Genomic DNA, 9,449 nt, shown 5'->3' on the forward strand with positions numbered 1-9,449 from the left:
GCCTGCAAGCAGCCCTGCCACACTCAGGGAGGCAGACTCCCACTCATCTTTCAGCCTACAGCCATTTGCTCCAGGACAGTGGTTCTCAACCAGGGGCAGCTTTGCCCTGGGGGACATTGGGCAGTGTCTGGAGACATTTTTGATTGTCATGTGTTCTGGTGTCTAGTGGGTAGAGGTCAAGGACGCTGCCAAACATCCTATAATGCACAGGAGGGCCTCCACCACAGAGAATGGTCCAGCCCCAAACATCAATAGTGCCAAGACTGAGAGATCCCACCCAAGGAAATGGAGGCCCTTTAAGGAAGGAGACCTCCTCCCTCTTTGTATTGACTTCCTGACTTCAGACCATATGCCCTTCCCCCATCACAGACTGCCGCCTTCGGTCCCTCCGTCTGCAGACCCAGGGTCCCAGGGAAGGAGAGTGTGGCGTGCATGTTACAGGAGGAGCCTGTCCCGTGGGATCCCCACTGTGTGATGTGCTCGCTGTCACCCACTCTGAATGCCCCACGCCTTGCTTGGCAAGACCTTGGACCTCGTGGAGGCCTCTTCCCTCTCCCTATGCCCGTCCTCCCTATACCCCACCCTTGGGCCACTACCTGGCCCCTGGTCTCCTGAAGGAATGACAAAGGGACAGTTAACCTAATCCCAGGACTTTGGGCAGGAAGCAGGGGCGTTTTAAAGATTTGCGAGGTGCTTGAGGCTGTCCTACTAAACAGGAAATATCCCTGGAATTTAGTGGGCAGAGCCAGGGATGACAGATGTCCTCAGTATGTGGGACACTGCCACACCACAAAGAGATATCCCATGCCCTGCACTACATTCTGATGTCTCAGGAGCGTAGCTCATCCGTAAGAATACCGCTCGAGGCTCATCTGTCCTCTGCTTTACTCTGTCATTTGCCTGGGCCTGCCAGCCCAATGCTAACTAAAGTCAATTTGCGTTGTATCTAAGTCACTCTGGGGGCGCCTGGATGGCTCAGTGGGTTGCACATCTGCCTTCGGCTCACGTCATGATCCCAGGGGTCCTGGGATGGAGTCCCGCCTCGGGCTCCCTGCTCAGTGGGGAGTCTGCTTCTCCCTCTACCCCTTTCCCCTATTTGTGTGCGTGTGCTCTCTCTCTCTCTCTCAAATACATAAGTAAAATCTTTTAAAAAAAAATACAGGTCAGTCTGGACTGTTCATTCTTATAAATATGTGCGGGCATGCCCTTGCTGTTTCTTTTTCCTGTTTCCTAAATCCAAACTTAGCCATCATTGGTTGGAATTATCCTCAGACTTCTTCCCAAAATCCTCTACCATAGTACCCCCAGGCTTTAGCATATGGAATATTTCCTTTTTTCTCTCTCTCTTTTTTAAAGATTTTATTTATTTATTTATTTATTTATTTATTTATTTATTTATTTATTTATGGGATATAGAGAGAGAACAAGCAGTGGGGAGTGGCAGAGGGGGAGAGAGAGAGAGAGAGAGAGAGAAGCAGGTTCCCCACAGAGCAGGAAAAAACACAATGAGGACTTGATCCCAGGACCCTGGAATCATGGCCTAAGCTGAAGGCAGACACTCAATGGCCGAGCCACCCAGGCGCTCCACCATATGAAGTATTTTCATCCAGAAAGCAAAAAGTCACTCCTTCCAGGAAGCCCTCACTGCCTACCCCATACTCCTTGGCACCCAGAGTCGAAGCAGTTACATGGTTTCATCTGTACATGTATTTAACATCTGAGCGCCCCTGCCCTGCAAGCTTCCTGAGAGCAAGGACCCTGTTTTTCTTATTCCTTCCAGTACCATATTGCCTGGCATGTGTTCTAGAACACAGGAGCTGACCCATATACATTTGCCAGATAAAGAAGAAGGGACAGCGGGAGGGAGAAAGGAAAAAAATTATGTCCAGAGCTTAGGTTTTTGGAAAAAATATCTTAAAATACATTGAGGGGGGATCCCTGGGTGGCTCAGTGGTTTGGCACCTGCCTTTGGCCCAGGGTGTGATCCTGGAGTCCCGGGATCAAGTCCCGCGTTGGGCTCCCGGCATGGAGCCTGCTTCTTCCTCCTCTTGTGTCTCTGCCTCTCTCTCTCTCTATGTCTATCATAAATAAACAAATTCATCTTAAAAAAAATACATTGAGGTTTCATCTGGGGTTTGGAGGGACACGGTAAAGCGTAGCCTCTTGTATTTTGCTGGTTTGTGTATTTCTTACTTAATACCTCAAGGGAAAATTTTGAAAATCAGTGCCTTCTTTAAGAAGCAGAATGAACAAGAGTGAGTTGTCACTTTCTGTGCAAGCAAAGGTTTGAGTCACTCTTTTGACAGATTGCATGACAGCTCCTACCCTAGGCCCCGCAAGACCCCATCCCTGCCCTCAAGGAGCTCACCTGCTGGAGGGACAGTCAGACTCAGAGACAGGTAATTACTGAGCTGCTAGATGTCAGGGAGGGACTGGGCAGAGAGCCCAGGAGCGCTGGACTGCATGGTGAGGGGCTACCATGTTATCCAAACATGTCAGTTTCTGGTGACAAATGGAACCACCAGGGGGGCGATGGCCTCCTCCAAAGCAAGCATGACATGTGATGACTGGGGGCTGGACGCTGTGTGTTAAAGCCTTGGCCATAAATCGGATGATGTTCAAATGTGCCATCACTAGGTCAGGCAATCTCCCAAATCTGTCAAACCACTTACTCCTGGCCCCAGGTCAGCCTTTGTAGAAAGAATTGTTTTTCTCAACTCCCCTCATACTTCATCTCCTTACTGTCTTGTACATGATCCCTCAGGTCTGAATTAGTCCAAATGGTTTTATGAAGGCTTTTTCTTTAACTTATAAAAGTAGTAAGTGAACATTGCAAAAAACTTATAAAAACTAACAAAAAACAGGGATGCCTGGGTGGCTTAGTGGTGGAACGCCTGCCTTTGGCCCAGGGCATGATCCTGGAGTCCTGGGATTGAGTCCTGCATCGGGCTCCCTGCAGGGAGCCTGCTTCTCTCTCTGCCTGTGTCTCTGCCTCTCTCTCTGTATCTCTCATGAATAAAAAAATTAGATTAAAAAATTTAAATTAAAAAAATAAAAACTAACAAAAAACAAGTGCTGTTATCTCACAACCCAGAGAGAACCACTGTTGAGATTTCAGTGTTTTTTGCATAGACATTTTTAAACAAAAATGGGTTCATCCTATACTTTTTTTATAAAACTTTCTATTTGGAAATAATTACAGACTACAGGATATTACAAAGAGTACAGAGGTCCCTTCCCGCAGTGGTCCCAGCCCACATCGCTATGGTACAATATTTGTACATACTGTCGCCTAACTTTTGAAAAAATTGCTAACTGTAATATGAACATCTTTCTGTGTACTCTGTGTTTCTGATGGCCAGGCTGCCACACTTGCCCCCTACAGTCTAGATTTTGCAGAGGAACCAGAGGGATTTGGTTAAAACTGAAGGCAGATCGTAGCCCTCCTTCATTGAAAACCCCCAAGGGGCTCTCACCTGGCTCAGAGTCAAAGCCAAAGTCTTTTTTTTTTAATTCACTTTATTCTTTTTAAATTTTATTTATTTATCCATGAGAGACAGAGAGAGAGAGAGAGAGGCAGAGACAGAGGCAGAGGGAGAAGCTCCCTGCAGGGAGCCTGATATGGGACTCAATCCCAAGACTCCAGGATCATGCCCTGGGCCGAAGGCAGGCGCTCAACCACTAAGTCACCCAGGCATCCCAAAACCAAAGTCTTCAGAGTGACTGGGAGCCTCCAGGAATGGGTCCAGTCCCTATCCCCATCCCTCCTTAAGGCTCTGGTCACCTTACCACCATGACCCCCGACTCCCCCTGCTCCAGCCACACTATCATCCTTGCTACTCTTCCAACATCTTAACCCTTCGGCCTCAGTGACTTTGCACTGGCTGTTCCCTCTGCCTATATGCTCTTCCTACAGACATCGTCTATATGGCCTCACCTCCTTCAAATCTGTGCTCAGATGTGACTTCCTCAATGATAGTTCTGACCCCTCTATTTTATTTATTTATTTATTTTAAGATTTTTGTATTTATTTGAGAGAGAGTCTCAAGCAGACTCCCCATTGAGCATGGACTCAGTCTCACAACCCAGGAGATCATGACCTGCGCCAAAATCAGGAGTCGGACTCTTGACCAACTGAGCCACCCAGGTGCCCCGAACTCTCTATTTTATTTTTATTTATTTTTTCCAAACTCTCTATTTTAAATAATACCCCCCACCACCCTAGACTCTGGATCTCCCTTAACACTGCTCTATGTTTTCCATAGCATATATAATCTTCTGAGATATTCTATGATATGCTTGGTTGTTATATCTATTATTCAGTGTCTGAACACCTGCCCCCAAAATATGTCAGTTTCATAAGGAGGTATCCCCAAGCACCTAGGACACAGGTACATAATAGGTGCTCAATAAAACATTTATCCACAATTAAATGAGTAGTGATTAAGAGCTCAGATCCTGTGTTTGAATCCCAGCTCTGTCCCTCATCAGCCATGCAACCTGGAGCTAGTTGCTTTTCCCGCCTGTTTCCGCATCTGTAAAATGGGGGAATAATGCTCATCCTATAGGACCGTTGTGAGGATTATCTTAGTTTCAACACATGTAAAGAGCTGGTGCCACGTCTGGCATAAAGTAAATGATAACCAAATGCTAACTTCGGTTACTTTATTATAGCATTGCTGTTACCTATGTGCCATAACTAATTTTAACAATAGCTGGATAGTTTCTTTCTTTTTTTTTAAGGTTTTATTTATTTATTCATTCATTCATTCATTCATTCATTCATTCATGAGAGACACACAGAGAGAGAGGCAGAGACACAGGCAGAGGGAGAAGCAGGCTCCATGCAGGGAGCCCGATGTGGGACTCAATCCCGGGACTCCAGGATCACACCCTGGGCCAAAGGCTCAGTGCTAAACCACTGAGCCACCCAGGGATCCCCGGATAGTTTCTTTCTATTTTTCAGGGTTTATCGGAAAGCACAGTGAGCTTCCTTATAACTAGAACTTTGTGCATACTCTTAACTATTCCTTTAAGGAAAAAATGTTTGTGATGGCCTTTTATTTACTTCTTGAGCATAAACTTCTCTCCCAAACCAAGATACTTCTTTCACTGGATAACACAAGATATATGGATAACACTCTCTGGATAACAATTTGTTTCTCTATTATCAAAGTGTCTCATATCTCATAGGTTGTACAGATAGCCCTCAAGTAATAGTTGTTGAATAAATGACTATATAAATGAATGAAAGTATATTTTCCTGATATAAGCTGATGCATTAATAAACTGGGCCATTAGCGTTTCATAGATGGCGGGCGGTAGTACCTGTGGCAGAGACTTCTCTTGCTTCCAAATAGCCATTCTCTTCTTCTGTAAAACCAAAAACTTTTTAAAAATTTAATTCCAGTACAGTTAACTTACAGCGTTATATTGGTTTCAAATGTACGATATAGTGATTCAACAATTCTATATATCACTGAATATATAATATATAAAAATTATATATAAGTATATTATATATATATAATATACCCCACCTCTTATTTATCCATTGATCTATCAGTGGACATTAGGGCTGCTTCATAATTTGACTATTGTAAATAGTGCTGCAATAAACATAGAGATGCATATTTCCTTTCAAATTAGTGTTTTCATATTCTTTGGGTAAATACCCAGTAGTGTAATTACTGGATTCTATTTTTAATTTTTTGAGGAAGCTCCATACTGTCTTCCACAGTGGTTGCACCCGTTTGTATTCCCACCAACAGTGCACAGGTTTCCTTTTTCTCACATCTTTGCCAATGCTGCTTGTTTCTTGTCATTAAAAGGTGGGGGGAGGTGGAGGGAAGTCTGGGTGGCTCAGTCAGTTAAGCATCAGACTCTCACCTCAGGTCTTATTCTCTGGGACAAGAGTTCAGGCCCCACATTGGGCTCCATGCTGGGTGTAGAACCTACATTAAAAAAATTTTAGAAATATCTTTAAAAAAAAAAAAGACCTTGATTGATGGGAAGATACACTGCTGTCCAAAATAAAGACCACATTTCTCAGCCTCCCTTGCAGCTAAATATGGTCATATGACCATGAGATATAAATGTGTCACATGCGAATTCCCAGTAATGTCCTCCGGGAAGGTATGTGGTCTCTCTTCTACCTCTTTGCTTTTTATTTATTTTTTTTTCTTATTTTTTATTTTTTTTTATTTTTTTTTTAATTTTATTTTGCCTCTTTGCTTTTAGATAAATATTGACACGATATATGGGGCTCATGCTTCCAGATTGGACCACAGTAGGAACCAGTTTGAGAATAGTACAACAGCTAGATAGAATGAGCCTCAATTCCTGATCATCACGGAACCACCATACTGGCACGCCACTGCCTATGTGTGCTTGAGAGAAATGCTGCCACGAGTCTCTTGGTTTTCTATCCTGCATAGCCAGACCAAATCCTAAGGCATTCAAGACTCAGTAAATATTTTTTTTTTTTTTAACAAGGAGTTTAGTTTTATTTTCTCTGTGCATTTGCAAAAACAGTTAGGACCAACACAGAAACAATAATAAAACCCTCCTGTGAAAATTACACTAAAAAAAAAAAAAAAAAAAAAGACCTGAGAGGATTAGTGCCTTAGCTCTAGGGAGCTACAGCAAATCTGATTGGTCCAAGGAATTGAAAAGATATTAGGAAGATAGAACAGGAGGTGAGAGAATTAGAAATTATTGAGGAAGAGGGCCTCGGAGTGGGCCACAAGGGGGAACTGGAGGCCGGGGGGTGGGTCTGGGTGGAGGCAGGGGCCCCCGCTGGTAGCCGTAGGGTGGGGGTCGTGGAGGCCCAGTGTATCCATGAGGAGGCATTAGTGGAGGAGGTCCACACATCCCATGTGGAGGCATGGGACCTGGGTGACCCATGGGAGATCCAAACGGAGGCCCTTGAGGGGGCAAGCCCATTGGAGGAGATCCAGAATGAGGCATTCCAGGTGGTGGTCAGGGTGGTGGCTGCCCCCCAGAGCCTGGGGGCCCAGCATGTGGGTGTCCTAGGCCATGAGGGCCATGGTGGGCCAGCTGCATCTGAGACATCCCTGGATGGGGCATCCCACTTGGTGGGAATGGGTGAGGATGTGAGTGTCCATGTCCAGGATGCCAAGCCCCTGGGGTTCCTTGCTGATGGTGGACCGTGTCCTCCAGCACCGGGAGGCATAGGTGGCGGGGGCATGGCTGGGAGTATCCCAAGTGGAAGGGCTCCAGGAGGCGGCACTGGGGGTGGGAAGGACCCAGGAGGAGGCATGCCTGGTAGAGGGAGCCCAGACCCCAATGATGATATGACAGGATTGGGGGCTGAAGGCGGAGGGGGTGCATCTGCAAACAGCTGATGAGGGCGGTCAGCCTGGGAGAGTGGGTTCTGGGCTGCTAGAAGTCGTTCAGCTGCTGAGCCGTGGCGCTCCCCTTTCGAGTCCTTCTTGAAGGCATAGGCCACAGTGATGGGGCGATTACAGAGATACTGCCCGTTCATGGCCTCAATAGCTGCATCCGAAGCGTCAAATGAAGCAAAATTAATAAAGGCATAACCTTTGGAGTTGCCTGTAGCAGGGTCCCGCATAATCTTAGGGGTTTGTAAGATGACCCCGAAGGCGCTGAAAGTATCATAAAGCAGCTTCTCACCAATTTCTGGGTCCAGATTGCCAATGAAAATGTTGGCCCCCACGTCCAGGTTCTTGTTGTGAGCCGATGCCTTGTTCACTCGTATTGGCTCCCCATAGAGTTTGATCATGTTCATGATCTTAATGGCATAGTCAGCATCTTCCTCACTCAGGAATTCCGCAAAGCCATAGCCTTGGTGCTGACCTGTGACTCTATCCTTTGGCATGTGGGTGTTGACTACTGACCCTGGGAGAAAAAGCTCCCACAGCAGGGGTTCGCTGACCTTCTCATCCAGTCCCCCGACGTAGACAGTGGCATCCTGGTTCCGCTCGGAGGTCGGCCCGGCCACCATGGCGAAAGAGCTCCCGCCGTCTCCACTCAATAAATATTTTTGGACTGAATAAATGAAAAAATTGTACATGCATTTCTAGGTTTGAATTTGGCAAAAACATTTTCCCAAACAGTAACCTGTTTAATGTCATGAAAGTCATCAACTAACTTTCTAACCCTGTACCTTCCAATATTTACTGCTCGTCTCTGGTATTTCTAGAATATAATATATCGTGTAGGATGCATTTTTATACAAAGGTCACTCTGTATGGCTTAGACAAAGATAATTATCTCAGAAAAAAATTTTGCGTCTCCTATTTGACATAATAATTCAGTGATGTCTTCCAGGACACAGGCTCTTCCCATCCTCTGCTTCCCCTTTCTCATGATCTTACTGACTGGTCTCTCACCTCATGGTTGCATGATGGCTGCTATCATAACCAATATAGTTTTCTCACACGGCCAAGGGAGGCCTGGGGTGGGAGGTGGGGAGGCAAAAGTGATTTTTATCTCCTGTGGCTTCCTCTTTTTGTTGGGAGTAAAATCTTTCTCGAGGCCCCCAGCTGATGTCCATCTCGTTGGCCAGAACTGGGTCACATGAGCTCTTCCAGAGGAGTCACCCTCAAAAAGCAACAGAATTGCTCTGATTGAAATGGGCCAGTTGGTCCTCAGGTTGTAGCCCATGGACTCCTGCAGTGTCTGAGTCCCTCTGAGTCCGGGGTCTGTCAGCCCCAAATCATTTACTTAATAATACTAAGAAGTTAATTGCCTATTTGCATTGTGTAGACATTTGCCCTCTTAGTAGAAAAGCAGAGATGAGAAGCCTGCTGTCATCTGGTAAAAACAGACTTTGAAGAGATTTGCAAAAATATAAAACAGAGTGCCACTCCTCTCACTCAATTAGTTTTTTTGGGGGGGAAATATTGTTGTTCATACTTCATAAAAATCACTTGTTTATTAATATGTAATGGGATTATTATTGTTTTTATTTTTTATTTATTTTAATTTTTTAAAGATTTTATTTATTCATGAGAGACACAGAGAGAGAGAGAGAGAGAGGCAGAGACACAGGCAGAGGGAGAAGCAGGCTCCATGCAGGGAGCCTGACGTGGGACTCGATCCCGGGTCTCCAGGACCACACCCTTGGCCAAAGGCGACGCTAAACCGCTGATCCACCTCGGCTGCCCATTAAATGAATTAATAAACTTATTTTAATTTTTCTGTTTCCATTCCCTTTTTTGTTTTTCTTATCATGATAAGCATACTCTTTATCCCCTCTATCTATGTCATCCATCCACCCCACTCACCTCCCCTCTGGCAACCACCAGCTTGCTCTCTGTATTTAAGAGTTTGGTTTTTTGTCTATTTTTTTTCTTTGTTTTGTTTCTTCAATTCTACATTTGAGTGAGAGGAGCCTGGCTGGCTCAGTCAGTAGAGCTTGCTACTTTTGATCTCAGGGTCAAGAGTTCAAGCCCTATGTTGGG

General features: G+C 45.3%; 1 pseudogene; it reads right to left on the bottom strand.

Moving 5' to 3' along the window:
* Positions 1-6,620: 6,620 nt before the first annotated feature.
* LOC112931918 (splicing factor 3B subunit 4 pseudogene) lies at positions 6,621-7,994 on the bottom strand (annotated as a pseudogene).
* Between the last annotated feature and the right edge of the window lie 1,455 nt (positions 7,995-9,449).

This window comes from Vulpes vulpes, chromosome 14 (genome assembly GCF_048418805.1).
Source record: "Vulpes vulpes isolate BD-2025 chromosome 14, VulVul3, whole genome shotgun sequence".
In the NCBI taxonomy this organism is placed as follows: Eukaryota; Metazoa; Chordata; class Mammalia; order Carnivora; family Canidae; genus Vulpes; species Vulpes vulpes.